This window comes from Caretta caretta, chromosome 9, assembly GCF_965140235.1.
Source record: "Caretta caretta isolate rCarCar2 chromosome 9, rCarCar1.hap1, whole genome shotgun sequence".
NCBI classification, from domain to species: domain Eukaryota; kingdom Metazoa; phylum Chordata; order Testudines; family Cheloniidae; genus Caretta; species Caretta caretta.
The window spans coordinates 91,500,572-91,522,601 of NC_134214.1; the positions used below are offsets into that span (position 1 = coordinate 91,500,572).

General features: G+C 46.0%; 1 protein-coding gene across 1 annotated transcript in view; it reads right to left on the reverse strand.

The window, feature by feature from the left end:
- The window catches only part of PASD1 (PAS domain containing repressor 1), a 163,746-nt gene that overhangs the window by 87,528 nt on the left and 54,188 nt on the right, over positions 1–22,030 (reverse strand). The gene's annotated exons all lie outside the window — the stretch shown is intronic.

Genomic DNA, 22,030 nt, shown 5'->3' on the forward strand with positions numbered 1-22,030 from the left:
CCTGCCGAGCCGGGCGCGCGCCGCCCAGCTCGGGGGCGGGAGCCGCTCGCCCGGCGCGCGCCGCGCCTCGGGAGCGCGCCTGCTGGGAGTCGGGGGCCGGGAGCGCGCCTTGAGGGAATGGCGGGAATGCGCCGGGAAACTGGGGCTCTGCTCCCCGGGGGCGCGCTCGGCCCGCCAGCCGAGCCCGGGCCCGGATTCAGGTCCCAAAGCGGCTCCTGGACTGCGGGGCCCGCGGGATCGGGGCCCCGGGCTCTGGGCGGGAGGCAGCGGGGCGCAGGGGTTTGCGCGGAGCTAGGCGCTGCAGGATGGAGCCGGGTTTACACGGACCCCGGCTCCAGGGAGCGGGATGTGCAGCAGTTCTGGTGCCTGGACCGGGCAGGGCGGGTGGGGGTGCAGGGATCCCGGGCAGGGCGGGTGGGGGGCAGCTGGGGGTGCAGGGATCCCGGCACGGCGGGTGGGGGCAGCTGGTGGTGCAGAGATCCCGGGCACGGCGGGTGGGGGGGGCAGCTGAGGGTGCAGGGATCCCGGGCAGGGCGGGTGGGGGGGTAGCTGAGGGTGCAGGGATCCCGGGTAGGGCGGGTAGGGGGGTAGCTGAGGGTGCAGAGATCCCGGGCAGGGCGGGTGGGGGGGTAGCTGAGGGTGCAGGTATCCCGGGTAGGGGGGTAGCTGAGGTGCAGGGATCCCGGGTAGGGCGGGTAGGGGGGTAGCTGAGGGTGCAGAGATCCCGGCCACGGCGGGTGGGGGGGGGCAGCTGAGGGTGCAGGGATCCCGGGCAGGGCGGGTAGGGGGGTAGCTGAGGTGCAGGGATCCCGGGTAGGGCGGGTAGGGGGGTAGCTGAGGGTGCAGAGATCCCGGGCAGGGCGGGTGGGGGGGGTAGCTGAGGGTGCAGGTATCCCGGGCAGGGCGGGTGGGGGGCAGCTGAGGGTGCAGGGATCCCGGGTAGGGGGGTAGCTGAGGTGCAGGGATCCCGGGTAGGGCGGGTAGGGGGGTAGCTGAGGGTGCAGAGATCCCGGGCAGGGCGGGTGGGGGGGTAGCTGAGGGTGCAGGTATCCCGGGCAGGGCGGGTAGGGGGGTAGCTGAGGTGCAGGGATCCCGGGTAGGGCGGGTAGGGGGGTAGCTGAGGGTGCAGAGATCCCGGCCACGGCGGGTAGGGGGGCAGCTGAGGGTGCAGGGATCCCGGGTAGGGCGGGTAGGGGGGTAGCTGAGGTGCAGGGATCCCGGGTAGGGCGGGTAGGGGGGTAGCTGAGGTGCAGGGATCCCGGGTAGGGCGGGTAGGGGGGTAGCTGAGGGTGCAGAGATCCCGGGCAGGGCGGGTGGGGGGGTAGCTGAGGGTGCAGGTATCCCGGGCAGGGCGGGTAGGGGGGGCAGCTGGGGAGGCAGGGATCCTGGGCAAGGGCGGGTGGGGGCAGCTGGGGAGGCAGAGATCCCGGGCACGGCGGGTAGGAGGGGGCAGCTGAGGGTGCAGGGATCCCGGGTAGGGCGGGTAGGGGGGTAGCTGAGGTGCAGGGATCCCGGGTAGGGCGGTAGCTGAGGGTGCAGGGATCCCGGCACGGCGGGTAGGGGGGTAGCTGAGGGTGCAGGGATCCCGGGCAGGGCGGGTAGGGGGGTAGCTGAGGGTGCAGGGATCCCGGCACGGCGGGTAGGGGGGTAGCTGAGGGTGCAGGGATCCCGGGCACGGCGGGTGGGGGGGGTAGCTGAGGGTGCAGGGATCCCGGGCAGGGAGGGTAGGGGGGTAGCTGAGGGTGCAGGGATCCCGGGCAGGGAGGGTAGGGGGGTAGCTGAGGGTGCAGGGATCCCGGGCAGGGAGGGTAGGGGGGTAGCTGAGGGTGCAGGGATCCCGGGCAGGGCGGGTAGGGGGGTAGCTGAGGGTGCAGGGATCCCGGGCACGGCGGGTGGGGGGCAGCCGGGTGAGCTGGAAGCGCCAGTGCCCTAGTGGGGAACTCGCACGGAAAATAGGTCAGCCAGGACGCTCAGCGCCTAACACCATCCCTAGCAATAGCAAGTCGGCTCCCTCCTTCAGAAGTGAGGGCTGGAGTCTGCCCCGTCGCTGACAGGTCCCTCTCCTCGCGCTGCCTCCCCGGGAGCCCAGGGGCCCGCTCCTGGAGCCTCTCCTCTGTGGGCTGCTGGGACTGGGGGGGGGGGGACCCCTTGGCATTTCCTCGGTCCCAGCCAGAATTAAGTCACGCTGCCAGGCGAGGCCTGTCCATCCTCCCTCCCCTGGCAGCAAGAGCGGGGCCTGGGGCTCTCAGCAGCTCCAGGGGCGCAGCGCAGGTGGGCAACGTTTGTCCCTCGGTGACCTGATGGAAAGCCTGGAGGGGCGCTGGCCTGGCCGCAGAGAGCTGTGCCCCCTCCCCCCCCCCGGAGGGAGAGAGGGCTGCGGATCTAAGGCGGTAACACTGCCCCCCCCAGCTAAGTCACAATAACCTTTCTGCTCCCGTGACAAGACACGCTGCGCATATTCCGGCCCTGAAACAAGCTGTTCTAGGCGGTGATTACTCATAGCAGGGGATGAGTCACTGCTTTAACATGTGCTTTAGCAGAGCCTTCCTCCTAGGATCCCTCCTCGGCCCTGGTAGGACCCCCCCTCGCCCCCCATCTGACATCTTCCCACTTTCACAACAACAGGACTCCACATTTACCTCTAAATAAAGGGGGGGGGAAGGTTCAGGAAAACCAGAGGGCTCTCCCAAGCCATGCAAGAGTGTTTGGAGATCCATAGGCGGATCCATGCATCCGATGAAGTGAGCTGTAGCTCACGAAAGCTTATGCTCAAATAAATTTGTTAGGCTCTAAGGTGCCACAAGTTCTCCTTTTCTCATAGGCGGAGCTGGTTTTCGACCTGTTCCATTAGGTGAGGTTGCTTACCCCTGCTTTTGTTACCTCTTATTTCTGGAAGCACTCTAGCCCAAAAGCTTTGGCAACAAAATTTTCTATTTTACTCCTCACCCTTCCCCAAATGTCCGAGGGAAGGGGGTGCCTCCACCTTCCCCTCTGCAGTGGAGAAGTAGAAACCTTTGGAAATGTTTTTCATGCCGTTATTTTAATAGTACAATAGCACTTAAAAGACCTTAGCAAACATCGGGGCCTATTGTGCTAGGCACTGTACAAACAAGCAGAAAAAGAAGCCTTCATAATCTAGGATTATGACAAGAAACAACAGCTACAAGAAATAAACAAAAGGTTAGGAAATGAGGGAGGATGATGACTGAGAACATCAATTGAAAAGACAAATTAGGCAGCAGGTCACCCATGCATGTTAAGGCTCCTCATTCAATGTACTTAAAGGTTAATCATGTTTGTATTTGTAAGAGGGGGGCCTTAAGCTATCACTATTCGGGACTATCAATGGGAGAAAGTCATATTATGGCCACCTATCAAGAGTACATATTAGCCACTAGAATGGGTGATAAGAACTGAGTAACTAAAAAAACTGCCAAATTGTTATGCAAAGTAAACATAAAATAAGGATAGTACCAGCTCAGGGTGGTTTTATGGGAGCTAAGGCTTTGGCTGTCATGATAAAATACTATCTTATTATAGGTTTCAGAGTAACAGCCGTGTTAGTCTGTATTCGCAAAAAGAAAAGGAGTACTTGTGGCACCTTAGAGACTCTAAGGTGCCACAAGTACTCCTTTTCTTATTATCTTATTATAGACACACTGAAGGGAGGGCAGGAAAAACTGCTATAAAAATACTGATGATGAAGAAGGGAATGTTTTTGAGGGTGCAGGTGTGGCCATTTATATTGTCCTCACATCAGAATAAAGTACTGGTCTGAAGCAAATTTCATAACATTGGGCCAAATCCTGGCATCAGTGCTGAGGCAACAACCCCATTAACTTCAGTGGATTGGGCTTTGGGTAACTTTCTGTTGTCTGAGCTAAAGGCCAGTCATGCAACCAGTTACCCCTGAGAGTGATTCTTACTCCCATTAGTTGTCCCAGTGAAGTCAATGGGCCAGATTCTTTTTTTCACATCTACTTATGTAAAGCACAAACATCTTTGTTAAAAGTAATGGAATTACAGTGGTGCAAAAATAGCATTCAGCCATCACTTGTGAGAATGAGAGGTAGACCCTAGGAGCATGATTCTGATCTCACACCAGCTTTACTCTACTGTAACCCTGTGGGTGTCACAGTCATTCCCTACTTCTTTTGGGTGGTAAGGTAAAATTACAGGTAGTTGTTCTAAAGACGTGAATAACCCTCACTGACCTAGATACATTCACAGATGTTATGTCCAACAAGTAATTATGTAGGTGACTAATCAATTAGTAATATTTGTACTGTTACCTGTATACAGATATAGTCAATAGTTCTGTGCCAAGAAAAAAACACACAAGGCTGGGTAGCAGACTAATGAATATAAAAAAAAAAATCAGACCCCAAAAGTGACAGACGGAATGTTTTATAACAGAGTATGGCTTAAGAAAAGAAAAATCTATTGGCCCTAAAGAAAAAAAGTGAAGTTACTACTCTAATAAAGAAACCTTAGTGATACTGATCATTATTACTGCACACTAGAGAAAGAAAACCTCCCACGTCAGCTAATCTCTCTCATAGAGAAACAAAAGATGTACCCCAGCATTTTCTTCAATTTCTCAAGTGTAAAAATGTCTTATAAAAAACCCAGTTAGAGATTAAAAATACAGTGTGGTGATTCTCATTGAACAAACTGGCAAAGCTGGTTCTCACTTCTGTAAGAGTGGATCCTATCAGGTCTGGTCTACACAAAAACCTGACCAAGCAAAACTAGGGCATCTCTTTCTATTCCATTCCAGAATAACCTCTATTTTTCTTTCACTCCATGTACAAACAGCTATTGAATGAGGAGTTTGTCTCCTTTTGCTTTCACTTTGCTTGCAGTGAGTTTGCTCAGACTGAAGTGCCACTTGTAGTCAGTAATCGCTTCAAAGAAAAGAAAAATCATATTCAGGAGAGTGGGTTTGGGGGGGGGGGACTGGGGAGAAAACCTGGATTTGTGCTGGAAATGGCCCAACTTGATTATCATACACATTGTAAGGAGAGTGATCACTTTAGATAAGCTATTACCAGCAGGAGAGTGGGGTGGGGGGAGAAAAAACCTTTTGTAGTGGTAAACACCCATTTTTTCATGGTTTGTATGTATAAGAACATCTTCTGTATTTTCCACTGCATGCATCCGATGAAGTGAGCTGTAGCTCACAAAAGCTTACGCTCAAATAAATTGGTTAGTCTCTAAGGTGCCACAAGTACTCCTTTTCTTTTTGCGGATACAGACTAACACGGCTGTTACTCTGAAACCTGTCATATTCCAGATGCAGTCATTTGGAGAGACGTCCATTGCAAATGCTTCCCCCCTCCCCCATAGACACCTTTCAGTGAGGCAGACATCTGATGCTGAAAAGATGGTGTAAGTGGGTTCTGTTTTTGCAGCTATGAACACATATCCCTGATTTTGAGGATAACTACTTATTTGCTGTGGAACTGAGAAGAGACTGCAAAACAATAGACATTATGATAGGCTCAAAGGACAATAATTACAGGGTACCAGCAGGAATCAGATCCGAGTTTGATCAGATTAAATTCACATTAGATTCAGTGGTTCAATCAAGCAGAACAAGAAGAGGACAAGTGCGGGGGGGTGGGGGAGGGAGGACCCTATCCTGTCATTCTGAAGCTTAGTATCTACCTTATAAGCTTTTCATTTTGAAAGCCTGTACAAACAGTTGTTTAACCCCAAAAAGATGGGTTAATTGAAAAACTGCTGGCCAAATTCTGCTAGCCTTACTCCTGTAGAACTCTCATTGGTGTCACTGAAGAGAGCTTAGGCCAGACATGTCAACATAGTTTGTGTACCACTCTACATCAGTGTAATGGTATATAAATTGGTGCAACTGCCCAGGTTACACTGTTGCTTTATACTGTACTGGTATGGCTTATTCCCCTATAAGTTTACTTGGGATTCTTATGAAGCAAGCAAGTTGGTGGATCATCCCACCTGGCATCATCGGATATCTAGTCCTGCCAGGAGAGCATGGCCCATGGGGAGGATGCAAAACTACAACTCCCATGAGTCACAGCTGTGGCTCAGGCAGTCAGATTCATAGGGTACAAGAGACACAAGGTGGGTGAAGTAATATCTTTTATTGGACCCGTATCTTTTGATGGAAGAAAAAGCTTTTGAGCTACACCGAGCTCTTCTTCAGGTCTAGGAAAAAGTAATCTGAGCGTCACCGCTGCATACAAAAACAACAAGGAGTCCTTGTGGCACCTTAGAGACCAACAATTTTGATGCCACAAGGACTCCTCGTTGTTTCTGCTGCTACAGACTAACATGGCTACCATTCTGACAGCTGCATACAAGGTGAGATGTGTTAACCCAGGGGTGGCCAACCTTTGGCTCTGGAGCCACATGCGGCTCTTCAGAGGTTAATCTGCGGCTCCTTGTATAGGTACCGACTCCGGGGCTGGAGCTACAGGTGCCAACTTTCCAATGTGCCGGGGGGTGCTCACTGCTCAACCCCAGCTCTGCTACAGGCCCTGCCCCCACTCCACCCCTTCCCGCCCCCTCCCCTGAGCCTGCAGTGCCCTCACTCCTCCACCTCCCCCCCAGAGCCTCCTGCATCCCACAAAACAGCTGATCGGGAGGTGTGGGGAGGGAGCGGGACGCACTGATCAGCAGGGCTGCCAGTTGGCAGGAGGTGCTGGGAGCGGGACAGGGGAGCTGATGGCGGGGGTGGGGGGGGTTCTAACATATTACTGTGGCTCTTTGGCAATGTACATCGGTAAATTCTGGCTCCTTCTCAGGCTCAGGTTGGCCACCCCTGTGTTAACCCCTTATGCTTAAATTTGTCACACCTTGTATGCAGCTAAGCTGACACACACTGATTACTTTTCCCAGACATGAAGAGAGCTCCGTCTCTTCCAAAAGTTGGTCCACTTAAAAAAAAAAAGGGTATTACCTCACCCACCTTGTGTGTGTCACATCCTGGAACCAACATGGCTAAAACAACACTGCAAACAGAGATTCATGTAAACCCAGAATGAGTGTTCATTTCAATTTCCATGGAAAATTCACCAGAAGTCAGTGTTTTCCTCACAGAAATGTAAATGTCAGCAAAACCTTATTATTTTCCAACCAGAAAATTTTTCACTCAACATTTTTTGACTAGCCCTACTACAGAACCTGGCAGGACAGGAAGAGGGGCAATTGCTATCCCTAAGCTGGGTAGAGACAGGGACTGTTTCCATGACGGTGTCTGTAAGTAGCTCAATTTAAAACAGCAGCAAAATCCTTCCATTTTAAATCCTGCAACAAATATCAGATTGGGGGGCAGGAGGGAGGAGAAAGAGGGAAATCCCATGCGTGTCAGTGTTGCAGATCTTGGGCAGTTGCTGCATTTTAAGTTTGGCAAATGCTATATTTTATTCTTTTGAAAAAGTTGCTGTGTTGCAAAGATGCATCTGTGACAAACAAACAGCAACCAATAGAAAAATGTCTCTGGCCAAACAGAGCACAAAACAAAGCAACCACACACCCATCCTCACCCCATTCACTGCAAAGGCCCGTGAGCCTCACAGCTTCACTTGGATAAGTAAGGGCTAACGTAATTAAGCACAGGGAATTTCTTTTGTAAACAAGGAAATAAAAAGGCGGTTAGGGGCGAAATTGTGCAACTAGATAGCAAGTACTTACTCACATGAGTAAGGGATTGTTCAAACTAGCTCTTAAATTGTAAGCACACACTCACACAAAAAGTCAGGCAGTGCAAAAATTCTTACTGTGTAGATACTCCTGAAGTACTGTCGATACCAGATGTCTGAGTATGAAATACATAGAAGAGGATTTTTGCATTTTGTGAATTTCTGTGATTTATGGAACCTTAATTTGACATAGGCCTTTGCAATCAATAGGCCCCTTAGATCTTACAATGAACACCACATGGGTGGATCCCTGCACAGTCCTGTTAATGTCAGTTGGGGCCAGAGCTTCTTGTATTTAACAGTAAATCATAGCCAGATCACCTGTTCTCCCCCACTACCAGGAATTCTCCTATGACACTCAAACCCTGGAACTCCTCTGGTCAGGACTTATTTACAGCCTGAAACATTACCAGCTTAGACAGTTCCTCATGGGGATACTGGGGAAGGACAATGCACCTACCAACTCCTGCTACTGATACTGGATGCCTGTAGTGAGTTCTCTGAGGGGTCCAGCATATTAAGGAATATTAGTCATGTGAGTAGGGACAACAAACCCAAAAAAGAAAGTGAGAATAAGAGAGAGGAGAAAAAGTACCTTTGACTCCATCTAAAAAGTTTGGGGCTTGTTTACATGTAGACTTAGTGGGTGGCAAAGCAGGGTGTGAATCTACAGTGCATTAGTGTGCCATGCACTAACTGGACGTGTGGTCTGGACCTTGCTACCACACACTAAAAGCTGCATAGTGTGCTTTCAACTTGTGCTCGGTAGTAGGGACCACAAGGCCAGCTAGCGTGCAAGTGCACCCTGGATTCACACTCAGCTTACTGTGCACTAAGGTATGTCTACATTACCTGCTGGATTGGTGGGTAGCGATCAATCCAGCGGGGATCAATTTATCGCATCTAGTCTAGACGCGATAAATCAACCCCCGAGCGCTCTCCCGTCAACTCCTGTACTTCATCTCCGTGAGAGGGGGAGTCGACGGGGGAGCAGCAGCAGTCGACTCACTGCGGTGAAGACACCACGGTAAGTCGATCTAAGTACATTGACTTCAGCTATGTTATTCACTTATCTGAAGTTGCTTAACTTAGATCGATACCCCCCCTAGTGTAGGCCAGGGCTAAGTCTCCATGTTGACATGCCCTCAATGTTGTGCATTCTTCACTAACCCCTGGACATGATTGCTACTGTAGAGTTCAGGAGGATGAGCTCATTCAATGATACACATAATGGTGATGCTAGTAGAAGATCTAGAAAGCACAACAGCCGCATGGAGTTAACTGGGTTGGCACTATTTTTGCAAAACATCATTGCGTTGACAGCATGTCAAGTTAAGATTTTAAGTTATCCTCAAAAAGAAAAGGAGGACTTGTGGCACCTTAAATTGGTTAGTCTCTAAGGTGCCACAAGTCCTCCTTTTCTTTTTGCGAATACAGACTAACACGGCTGCTCCTCTGAAATAAGTTATCCTTGTTACTGTAGTGCCCTACGCTCCCTGCATTTATTCTAAAGTGTTTGATAACAGGGACATATCTGTGGTCTAGAATCTATTGCACACCATTACCTTTCACATCTCTCTATAGACATTTCAAATCTTGAATTTGAATTTGTTAGTGGATTTGAGGGAACAAATATATTTGTATTATAGTACAGTGGTACCTTAGCTGACTTTTTGTAATCAACTCATTTTCATCTCAGTTTTCAAGAACTGAAATCTATGCAAAATCGTGGGCCCCGATCCTGCAGAGACTTAGGCATGTGCTTAACTTTATACAGCATAAGGGACCCGTTAAAGTAAATGTCTAAAGTTCAATACATGCCTGTGTCTTTGCAGGATCAGGGAATATAGATATATGTACACAACACAGATGGGGACATTCACTTTGAAATTCTCCAGAGACAAAATTTCCCATAGGTTTAATTCTTGCCTCTAAATTATGGATAATATTGAAGGTTCTGGAATTTTCAAGTCAGTTTCACTAGTCACACACTCAGAGTTTGACTGTATGGAACATATAACCTTGAGAGACTTCCATGATAGTCCAAACATTTTTCATCTGTCCTGAAAGTGCTTGACTAAGAGCTGAGGTACAGATGGCATCTGGGAATTCCAAAACATCACGTAAAGTCCCAGAATTAATACTGGATTTTCTCCTCTGAGAGATTCTTTACACAGGCAAGAAGGGAAGTTCACTGAGTGAGAAATACAATGTAATCTATTAAGATCAATTGATTTTTTTTCACATTGATTTTATTTACAAACAGACAGTAGGACATTTTTACATTTCTGCCACACTGCAAGGACAGTTTGTCCAAAATTTAGATCTACTCTTTTAGGAACAGCCTACAATTATTACAATCCCCCTAAATTTGGAAGAGGGGGTTCTCTTCTCTGGTGCTTTCTGATCATGTCACATGCATTTTTCTTTTAAAGCCAAAGTGTGAGCTTAACATGTTAATACATGCTAAGATGTGAGAAGCTGGGCAAAAGCCTGCCCTTACTTATCTACAGCCCAAAGTTTCATAAAGGGGAGGGGAAATAGAGTATTAGGTCATGCCAGTGTAGGACAGGTTTGCATGGCAGGGCCAGGGTGGAAGGGACATTGGCAGGGTACACTTTAATGCTGCAGCATGTGAATCCACTACCATCTAGAGCTGGAATATGAACATGGGGACAAAGGGACTGACCTTAAACCCTTTGGGCCATGGTGCGCCAGGCCAGTAACAAGGTCCTCAACTCACTGATTTTTTGAATGCTTGGTGTGGAATTCTGGCCCCATTGAGATCAACAGCAAGACTTCCAATGACCTCAGTAGGGCCATGATTTCTCCCCTGGTTATAGTCCTACATTTCTACTTTGTGGGAGGGAGACAAGGCTGCCTCTGCCCTCTTCCCACGTGTGTAATATCTTTATGCACCCATTTGATGAGAATCTTTGGATGACCACTCAGAATTCGTGGGAATTTAAAGGACTAAGTCACCACTTAGGGCAAAGTTCTCCTCTCAGATCCCTCAGAACATTTCAGTTCTGATCATCTGATATCCCTACGCATGTAGAACTCAGTTTAAGAAGTCTTAGGGGCCATAGCTGTGCCCAGTCCCTCTGGGCATGGAGAACCCTGCCTTTTGCTGTGTGGGGGGTAAGAATAGGGAAAGAAATGCAATGGTGGCACCTAATGAGAACAAGTGGCACGGTTGCAATCATGCATGGAACAGCTGAATGCCTCCTGCACAAAGAGCTGTGAGCTGCAAAAAGCTACTTAGAACTCTGGCTAACACACACATTTTAGGTGGCTGATCTTATTTGCAATGAAGGAGTTGGCACGCCAGATTTGTGGTAATAAAAATGTTCTCTGATAAGCATTCTTGTGATGCAGTTCAAGCCAATATCCTAACTCATAATAAATCGAGGCCAAGAAATGCACCCAAGCTAAAATGGGGCCAAATCCTTCTCTCCTTACGTGTGCAGGAGCACCCACTGACAGTGAAGATTTGACTCGCAGTCTTTTGAGTCTGAGCAAATAGCAGAGCACTCTAGGGTGAGGTAGGTATGTGTGCGCATTATATTCACTTTGGGTTCAGCACAGTCTCCAGCTGATTTAAACACAAATATTATCTCAGATTCAAACGGCTATCTTTAAATATGGGGTAAGTGGGCATGAATAGCCAGAGGTAACAATCATCTCCAATTATTCTAAAATTAGCCACAGAGAAGCTTTACAAACAGAACTCTGAATAAGTGATCTAGTAATAAAATATGTTAAGAGGCCATAACCTCCTGGGCACAGAAAGTCTGCGAGAAGCCAAAACATGCAAAGGAACCACTGTTACTCCACTGAAAGGCAAGACACAAGGCCTAGAGAGTCTGTGCCTGGAGATTATTAGAGTCTCAGACACAATGTGGAGCACAGCATCCTGGTGCAAACACAGAGGAAGTTAACAGGGTGATGGCTGTATGTCCATGATGATGCAAAATTATTGGCCAAAGTCTGAATGTGCGTGACTTATGAGGCCATTAGATCTTACTTACTAGTTTTATGACCTGAACCCAGAATGAGAAGCCTTTTCATTTTTTAACTACCTAATGTTTCGGCTGAGGCTATTCTTATTCATAGAAATGTTTTACATTTTCAAATTCTACTTAATTACCCACCCCAGTATTTAGTGGCAATGAGTTCTACAGGTCAGTCAGTCATTGCATTATTTATATTTGATTGATGCTTTAAGTGGCCAATTACTAACCAAGCCAAACAAGAAGTTAAAAGATTTCAGATGATTTTTTCAGTGGCAGAGACATGAATCAGAATAGCAAAATCTGCAAGCAAGAAAAAAAAAAGAAGTAATACTACAGGCCAGACACAAACGAGAGAAAGCTGCCCTGGCTGTTGCAGAAATCATAGAATCATAGAATATCAGGGTTGGAAGGGACCTCAGGAGGTCATCTAGTCCAACCCCCTGCTCAAAGCAGGACCAATCCCCAATTAAATCATCCCAGCCAGGGCTTTGTCAAGCCTGACCTTAAAAACTTCTAAGGAAGGAGATTCTACCACCTCCCTAGGTAACGCATTCCAGTGTTTCACCACCCTCCTAGTGAAAAAGTTTTTCCTAATATCCAACCTAAACCTCCCCCACTGCAACTTGAGACCATTACTCCTTGTCCTGTCATCTTCTACCACTGAGAATAGTCTAGAACCATCCTCTTTGGAATCACCTCTCAGGTAGTTGAAAGCAGCTATCAAATCCCCAGCTATCTGATCTTTCTATAATTTCTGGGAATCTGACCAGACTCCCGTGTTGCAAACATGAGTAAATAGTGGCAGACAGACAACCTCCCAGCCAAAAAACACTTATAATAATCTCCATACCTTCCCGTTGCTTTCCTCCAAGCTGCTAGCATCTATTACCGGTGTTTTATCTAGATTGACCTACAGCCAGCTCGCTCTTATCTATGCTTTGGTCTCATCCAAACACTGGGCAGCTGGAAATGATAGAGGAATAAAGAAGGGTATCATCTGTTGCAAACATCGCAGCTCATACTTCCTGGCTAATCCTCCAGGCAGCCTCAGACATGTTGAGCAGGACAGAGGATGAGATAAACTCCTGCAGCAGCACCACCATATAACATTGTCCTTAGAGAAGAGAAGCAATTGGTCAGTGTTGCTCTCTGGGTTTACTCTGGGGGAAAATGTCTACTTCCCATTAGGTCCAAAGATGAGCCAAGAACACCTCGTGATCAACATACCGAAGGCAGCTGATAGACTTAATACCAACATGGAACTTTATCTGCATCCATTGCCAGGAGATCATTGACCAAGCACAGTCTCTACCTCACCCAGGGAAGGAAATCGGATACTGTGAGAACTTTTCCACCACAAACTGTTGAATAATCTTGGCCACCCACAAAAGGCACAGGTTGATAGCTTCTGAGAGATGCATGGGGTCTCTGGAACACAAGACATACTCAATAGCCTGCCCTCCACAAGGGAGACATTAGGATCTGTATTAGTGCCAGTCAGGAAGGACATGGGTCCAGAGCACAGATTGTGGGACAAGTTCTCCAAACACCACCTTTAACATGAATTTAAAATACACCTATGAACAACTGTGGCCTTCTTCCAAAGCACATTAAAGTCAATGGGATCTTTCCACTACTTGAATGGGCCCTATAATTTCTGGGGTGCTTCCAAGGCTTTTTTCCATTTTAAAATAAGACATACAGAAGAGTTGAAATCTATGGATTAGTAGGAAAGTGAAGGGCCTGACCTTGCTTCAACAGAAGTCAGTAGGAATTTTGCTATGGGCATAACTGGGAATCCGATTGAATTTACAGGGGCTGATTGCAATGCCTTCCTTATGGCCTCATGGGAGGAGCTGACCACGCTCTACTGCTATTATGCTCAGGTAAGTGGATAAAAAGCAGGTCAGGCCTACTAACCTTGCCAGGGAGCCCAAACCTGCTTTGTTTAACCACCTCAAGAGTATTTACATGTGCCCAGTATCTGGGAATATGCAGAAGTGCGTGGGATGTTACAGCAGTCACAAGCACAGAAATGCATACCATTCCTCTGTGCTCAGAGCAGGTGTTGAAAGGCATTCGTAAATGGAGTAGAATGCTATTCCTGTTGTCAGCCGACATCTCTCTTCTCCTAACAACATTACAGGTTCAGTATAAGTTAGCAGAAACAAAACACACAAAAACACTGCTAAAAGTGTATTATACAAACCCCATTCACAATAAGCAACTGCTTACATTTTGATAAACACAGCTTTTGTTTCTATGTAGAAGGGGATTTCCAAGAAAAGTTTTTTTATTTAGCATTTCTCCACCTAAACAGGAATTTCAGGATAAGCAATTTTGATCAGAGTTTATTAAGGAAGGGCTGGAGTTGAAATAAGAGCAGCTGAATTTACATGGTGACAATGACTTGCTCTTATAATCTACGTGCACTGTGTGCGCTAGACTGACCCGCAGGAAAGGGTTGTGTTTTACCTTAAGATGAGACAACGTTTTGTGTGAAATGCCCACATCTTTCTTGTTGTGGTGGTGACTGCAGATATCCCAGTCTTTCCACACCTTTGCATGAATCAGGGCCAGGACCGATCTCTTTCCCTCTGGGTTCCTCCACGGATAGAAATCCAGTCCACCTTCTGCCACAAATGTGGAGGTCATCTAGCATAGAGAACAAGCAAGCAACCAACCTCCTGCAAACCACTCTGGCAAATCCCTGAGGAGTTCCCTTGACAAATATTGTACATGGGGGCTGGCAGGCATGTTATATTGCCTTTGCTGCCAGTGAAAAGCCACAGTAATTCTTTGGAGTGGCAGTCACAAAACAGTGGTACTAGCTAAGCCTCGCTAATAAAGAGCATTTTGTTGTGTATTGGGTTTTCCCTTCTTTTCTGTTGAATTCCACTTCCTGTCCTTAGTGCTTGTGTTGGTGCTAAAATAGAGGCCAAGAGTAATTTCAAATGATGCGCAGTACTTCCTATCGGCCTGCAGTCTTTCCCCTTGTAGGACGCCAGTTGTCTGAGACCACAGCGGCACAAAAAGTTGTCTGAGCTCTCTAAGAGCAGCTACAGCCCTGGTCCTCTGTCACCCTCTCTTTGTTCAAAAGAACAGGAGGACTTGGGGCACCTTAGAGACTAACCCATTTATTTGAGCGTAAGCTTTCGTGAGCTACAGCCACTGAACGCATCCGATGAAGTGAGCTGTAGCTCACGAAAGCTCAGGCTCAAATAAATGGGTTAGTCTCTAAGGTGCCCCAAGTCCTCCTGTTCTTTTTGCGGATACGGACTAACCCGGCTGCTCCTCTGGAACCTGTTTGTTCAGACACCATCCAGGTACTACACAGATTACCCAGGTAGCGTAACTGCCACTGCATTAATCACACTGCAGCTGTGACGAGGGACCATTCTGCAAGTTGGCAGACTGTTTTGAAGACAGAAAGAAAAATGCACACGCGAAGGATGCCCATGGGAGAGTTTGCTTGTATTCTGGTCACTTACACAGCTATTCTACAACTATTTACTGCTTCAGTTGCTATGGGAAATATGAATACTTGCCATGCCAACTGCAGCAGTCTGTGGCTGACAGGCTATCTCCCGTCCTAAAGAAACATTCCCACTCAGCTGTGCGGCAGAAATGGGCACCTGTTACATCCATTCGTTCAATTTTTCAGAGAGTTGTGCGTAACCAGTGGTAATTCTTCGACGATTTGGAGCGTAATATTGCCTTATATCGACCCGGACTTTACTTTCGTTTGGAAAAAACGTGAGCTAGCTGTTGTCCCTGGGAAACTGAGATGACAGCAACGCTTGCAGAGGCAACGTAATTTATCAGGTCTCCTCTGTTCCAACATGTGTTGCTTCCCGTGTGTAATTCAGAGAAATCAATAGGATGAAGACAAGAGCTGTGGGGGCTAATTCTGCTCACTACCATAGGTGCACCACCTGTTTAAATTGTGATTTGCTCTATGCATCCCTCTAGCAAAGAAAGGTGTCATTAATAGCCCCACTTTGCTCCCTCGCACGAGCTATTTATAATCACCAGTGTGCATGTGCCAGGGGTGGGGTGGGGTGGGGTGGGGAACAGCTGGCTCCCTGGGGCACTACCCAGCACCCCCACCCCTTCACAGAGATGTGAGGAGAATAGATAGTGCTATGCTGGCTCACACAGCCAACCCCCCTCAACGGGGGTGGGGCTGGGGGAGGAGAGTAGTAATTTGCTGGTAAAGGCAGTAGCAGATTAAATATCCCTGTAGCAATTCTTTTCAGGGGCTGCTACCAGGGAACCAAAGCTACGCACCTCCCCTAACTCAGAACCGGATGTAATGGCACAGCCTCCCCCATTAAAAGCCATTAGAATTGCATGCACGGCAAAATTTGGCTCATGACGAAAAAGCATATGAAATTATTGACCAGCGTACACCATGCAATATACAACTTTGAGCACATTGCAAACCCTTTTTCACTTTGACAGATGGACTTTGTTGTACTGGAGCACACCCTGTCCTACGCACAGTCTCTCTTGTTAGCTTAAAGGGCCTTGGTTTTTCCTCTGCAGTCACAGATTCCAACCGTTAGTGCAAATGACCAGCTGCAAGGTTAGAATAGACAACTGTAAATGTGTTTGGGTTAACAAAAAGAAAAGGAGGACTTGTGGCACCTTAGAGACTAACAAATAAGGTGCCACAAGTCCTCCTTTTCTTTTTGTGGATTCAGACGAACACGGCGGCTACTCTGACACCTTTGAGTTTACAGGAGCCCTGTTGAGCAGTGGCAGTTTAATGAACTTCAGAAGTTCTCCACATGATTTTTGTTCTTGAAATACGTAAGTTAAAGAAAGTGGCTTGTGATCAAGATTTATCAATAAAACTGAAACGATGAAGTGGGCTGTGGCTCACGAAAGCTTATGCTCAAATAAATTTGTTAGTCTCTAAGGTGCCACAAGTCCTCCTTTTCTTTTTGCGGATACAGACTAACACGGCTGCTACTCTGAAACCGATATTAAAGGTGTAGGAAAACCATTACCAGCACAGATCATAGTTTCCTTGGCTATTTACCTCTTCTTGCTGACAAAACATTCTCAAATGCATTGCAAGTGACATTTTTATGGTAAAGTTTAGCCTAAAGGTGAACGCGCTCTTTACATTACCTCATAGAAGTTGTTTCTTTTAGCTTTGTATCTGTTTTCCTACTAGGAAAATACTGACAGATTTTTCCCCATTGTTTAATGTATGCAGATGTCAATTACATGTGAATCTTGCAAAAACTGCTTATGTGAATGATACAGTTTTCTGGGGATTTCCATAATTGTTACTGTTCAGAACAAATATTCTGTCTACAGATAAATTTAAAAAAACTGAACCAAACTTTCATTTTAAATGTATTTGCCATCTTGGCAGTGCTGATTAGCAAATGTTTATTTCATAAACAAAATTGTGTCCCACACACATCTGAAGAGAAGAGGGAGGGAGGGGGAAAAAATAAAAAAGTGTTGTTTTTTTTGTTTTTTTTTGCTATTTGCCATTTCTGATGATATATGATCCACTATGCTTTCCAAGGAGCAAACATACCTCTTAACAGTCTTGCAAAATTCCACTCAACTACCACAGTTGAATATTTTTTGATGGGCAAAATAAAATACCCCCAAGCACATAAGATTTTCCCACTAGAGTGGGCAAATAGATATCTTTGCCGGAACTGGTAAATTTTCATGACAATTTTATAAAGGTGCTATATTGTGCAAAAAAGTCAATAAATTCTGAGACTAATCTAAAGCCCACTGATGTCAATGGAAGTCTTTCCATGGACTTCAATGGGCATCGGATCAGGCCTTCAGGGATGACTGTGTTAAAAGCCATTACAAATGAATGATGTGATCTTTCATTGGGCTACTCTTTGCATCTGACTTGGGGCAGCCTGCCTGCCTAACGATTCCAATAAGACAGCAGTCTAACCTCGATATCTGTGGTTGCTCCTCAAGCATGCCATCTCTCCACATTTTTCAATTAGGCTGGGCAGGGACTTAGTTCCTTTTGTAAAACTGGACACTCCAAGGAAGCTAAAAGTCAAAGGAATGAAGAAGAGCTCTGTGAAAACTCAAAAGCCTCTCTCTCTGGCCAACTGCTGTTGGTCCAATCAAAGATATTACACCATGTCTTTCTAAGATCCTGGGACCAACACAGCTACAATACTGCATAAAACAAAGAAACAGAACCAAGTTGTTTATGCAGAAGAAACGGAGACAGAAAGCCATGAGGTCTGCTCTGCTTGAGTTTCAGCTGGCATTCACTGAGCTTCTGGTGGGGATGTGGCAGCTTCAAACTACTGCCTGCAAGCTGATTTTACCCTTCTGACAGGTAAAATCTTTCAGCGAATCAGCGGGTCAAAGGAGCATTGTCAATACCTTTCCAAAGAAGGTCTGGGTATTGGCTTCTCTTTAAAAAGCAGTTGTTAGACTCTCATGCAAGAAACCATATCTTGACATGGATAATCTTGCTCATTATAGCATAGTACCCCTCTGAAACCTATTTTGGGAAGGTTCTGGCAGTACCAGGAATTCTCCATCTTTCTTAACCACGGTCAGTTTTTTTCTAGGTCTAGTTAGGCTACGGGGGACTGTATAGGCTTAGCTGGCTGATGATCTCCTGCATACAGCAGGAAAAATAGCACATCCACAATAATCCTTTTAGGCATATCAGCCGCTATTGATACCAGTGACCAAGAGGTGCATTCACACAGCTGTGGACTGTGGCAGGGATGGATGGAGTCATTTTTGAATGGCTCCATTCCTCTTCTCCTCCCAGGGAAGGAGCTGGCGATCCTCCAATATGTAGATAACATTCAGCTGTGCATTTCTATTTCATCAAAGCTGACTAATGTGGTTAATCTAGTGTGAACCTTGCCAGGATCGGGGCAAGCTGGCTGCTACTCAATCCAAGTAAGACTAAGGTTATGCTGGTAGGTTAGGGAAGACAGGGTGAGTTGGTGAAGTTTCAACATCTTTCCCACATAGGAGTTCGCTTTTTGTTGTTCAGATTTTCATTGAGGGCACTTAAGTGGATTGGGTTCTGTGCATCCAGGAGGGAGTAGCAGCCAAGAATGCTTTATCATCAGCAACTCTAGCCCAGAAGGCTGAAACTACTTGTTTCCAATGCAGACCTTGCCACACCAATCTCCCCCTTTACACCCCAAGAATGGAATAGTGGGGTGCATTCTGTATGGATCGTCTACTCCTCATGATCCCTTTAGCTGAGAGGGGATGCAGCTGCTATTCATTTTAGGCTATTCCACCTGAGCTCTAGGATCTTCTCTGGCTTCTAGTTCATTTCTAGGGGCCGTTTAAAGTGTTAATGGATATAGCTTCAGGTTGTTCAGGTCCTGGTTACCTGTATTGTTACTTCTCATAAGAAACCACCACAGCTGAGATCAATTAAGGTGCTAATGCTAACAGCTCTCAGTTTAATCAGGAAGCAGATCCTTGACTCTGGAACATACTTGTCCCCATCAGTTCACCAAAGCCCAAACTTGTTGACCCTCAGGTCTCATTGCAAGATCTGTTCTCACTAGCCTTTAGAGGTTTTATTTGAGAAATGTAACTACAGAATATGGAGGTTTCTGCTCCCCCCTCCCTCGCTTTTAAAATTGTGTACATCAGAATTGAGGTATGCCAAGTGGGCCTGGGAAGATACAGCCTTAGGCTCCAATTCTCTTATTGGTTATTTAATCTGACATTGCTTGTTGAAGTTTGCAGTCTCCATAACCAATTTGAAACTGAAACATCAAGGACCCATAGCTATGCTATGGTGACTGCATGCATGCAAATTAAAGCTTCTCTTTGAGCTAATCAAGTTAAAGGTTTTGAAACACGGGCCTGAATGTTTTCAGACATGATGCGTTTGTGAGGACCACTGCGTAATACAAGAGGAGAGGCAGAAATGTTTGCACCCTTAGGAACTGCATACTAGAGATTGGGATTGTCACAGAAGTCTCAGCATTGATGCAGAGTTGATGGATCTGTGGACTCTAAAATGAAGCTTATCTAACTAACTGTTGTACAATAGTATTTTGAAAGAGGCATTTGCCTTTTATGTGGACCCTTTGTTGTTTGCAGATACAGAAGGACATAACGGATTTCTGTCAGGAACCTCTCCCTACATGAGGAATATAAACAAATTAAAATGCCGATTGATTTAACAGATATGAATGCAATGTTAAAAACAAAGCCATAAATTCGACAAGGCAAAAATCAATTGGTCACTGGATGCCAAATATGCAACACTGGTTTACTTAACATTTCCATTAAGATTAAGCAAGTAGTTCTTATACAAAAATTTTTTGCATAGGTTTTTGGAATACAGTATGTTGTTGCCTTGTAAATGTTATATGCTGCCCTTTCCATAGTTTCAGACACACTGACGTGACCCATGACAAACTTCACTGCTCTTTATTATGAGGCTGACATCTAGTTCCAGGTGTGTCATAAAACAAGCCGTTTTATGGTAACAAACAATTGAAAAAGCCCAAAAAGAGTGAGATTTGCTCCCATTCCCTCCTAAAATATAGAACAAAGATATAATGGATACCATGAGAGAGATGAATTCTCCTGACCATAAGTTCTCTTTTCTAAGAAGTGCAAGGGTGATAAATATGTGCTAAGTGTGTTTCTACTTCATATGTAGAAACACTGGGTACAAGTTTGGGGGCTGCAGGGCTTGGTCAGAAGACACCTGTACTCCGAAGGTACAACTATGGCTTCAGGGCAAGAGAATGGTTTTCATTTTGTGCCTAATAGTGTAACAATTTACAAATGGGAGAAGTTAGAGAAACATAACCTGTGGCAGAGCATAATTACAATAGAAATCTTAGGGCATAATTCTCTTCTTGCCTCTGCCTTCCCTCATGCACTGGTGTCAGTGGCAGACAATTGTAAATGCATGCAGATAGGGCAGAATGCTAGAACTGATGTCCAGCTTGTGGTTTTTAGTAGAATATTTTTAGCCTGGAAGTGTGGTTTTTGCAGAGGCAAGTGATTGTGCAAAAATGTAATTCTTACTAATGTTTAGAAATGAAAGAAAACTCTTACCCTAGCATGCCATAAGAAAACCCTGTCAAGTGTAGGTTTGGGTATAGATGAAGAGTATTAGTGTAAGCTTCCAGGATATTCATGTTTAAGGAGAGGTCAGGAGGGCTTAAGAAAACAAGACTTCTGAAGTTAAATTCAATTGGGATCTGATCCACAGCTTATTGAAGTCAAGAGACACACCCCTGAGAGCCCTTGGATCAGGCATTAAGATATCATGCTTTGCTCTAGCTAACTTTAATGCTACCATGTTTATGCATACAAATCAGTATCATGCACAATTTATCATCTTACCATTGTGTTAACTTTTTATATGCCAATGCTTTTTGTTCCATGGAAGAAAACACACTTATCCTTAAAGAACTCATGAATGATGTGGAGAAAGTGAATAAGGAATAAGCAAATGTAAAGAAGAAGAACACAAGAACTACAGGTCCCCCAATGAAATTAATAGGCAGCTGGTTTAAAACAAATAGAAGGAAGTACTTCTTCACACAACACAGTCAACCTGTGGACCTTGTTGCCAGGGATGTTGTGAAGGCCAAAACTATAATGAGGGGCAAAAAAACCCAACCCAAACCAAAACAAAACAAAAAACAAAAAAACCAACTAGATAAGTTCACGGAGGATAGGTCCATCAATGGCTATTAGCCAAGATGGGCAGGGATGCAACTCAGTCTGGGTGTCCCTAGCCTATGATTGCCAGAAGCTGGGAGTGGATGACAGGGGTTTGATCACTCGATGGTTGCCTGTTCTGTCCATTCTGTCTGAAGCATCTGGCACAGGCCACTGTCAGAGAGAGGATACTGGGCTAGATGGACCATTGGTCTGACCCACTGTGGCTGTTCTTATGTAGTTCGGGGCTTGTTACTGCACAAGATGTTTGAAAAGTATGTAATGCTTTGGTAATGAATGAGTATTCTGAGCATTGTCAAAAATTCATCAATAATATTCAATACAGGACACAAAAAGCACCTCCATTCGTAAGTCTAATAATAAGTCTTGAATAGCCTGTCATTATCCTTTCTGCAAGAGGATGCATTACAAAGTCTAAATGCAGCAGAATAATATTCTCTATTGGTATTGAGTACAGCAGGCATTGTAGAATGATAAATATCATACATTGTTATTGCCTGTGGAGAAACACGCATTTATTAGATCAGATTCAGTCTATTGTATTTACACTACAATAAAGCAGAAGTCTATAACTAGGAAAAAACCTAGTGATGTCAATCATAGAAAGCCAAAGAGTGCTTATTT